Consider the following 233-nt stretch of genomic DNA (forward strand, 5'->3'; position numbering starts at 1 on the left):
GGCTGTGAATGACGCAGGAGCACGAGGAAGTATCGATCATTCACTGTCTCCTAGCAACCAGAACGAGGAGGCATCGCGCGGTACAGAGTAACTGTGGCACCGCCGTGATTATCGATTTTTCGCGACTTCAGGCTTTGTCGTCTGCTAACAGTAACACTTGCCACTGACTGCTTGAGTGCTCAGCAAATTCTCTCTCTCTTGGCAATACAATCATGACCTTTTCATGAGAGCTG

The sequence above is a fragment of the Littorina saxatilis genome, linkage group LG1 (assembly GCF_037325665.1).
Source record: "Littorina saxatilis isolate snail1 linkage group LG1, US_GU_Lsax_2.0, whole genome shotgun sequence".
Classification (NCBI taxonomy): Eukaryota; Metazoa; Mollusca; class Gastropoda; order Littorinimorpha; family Littorinidae; genus Littorina; species Littorina saxatilis.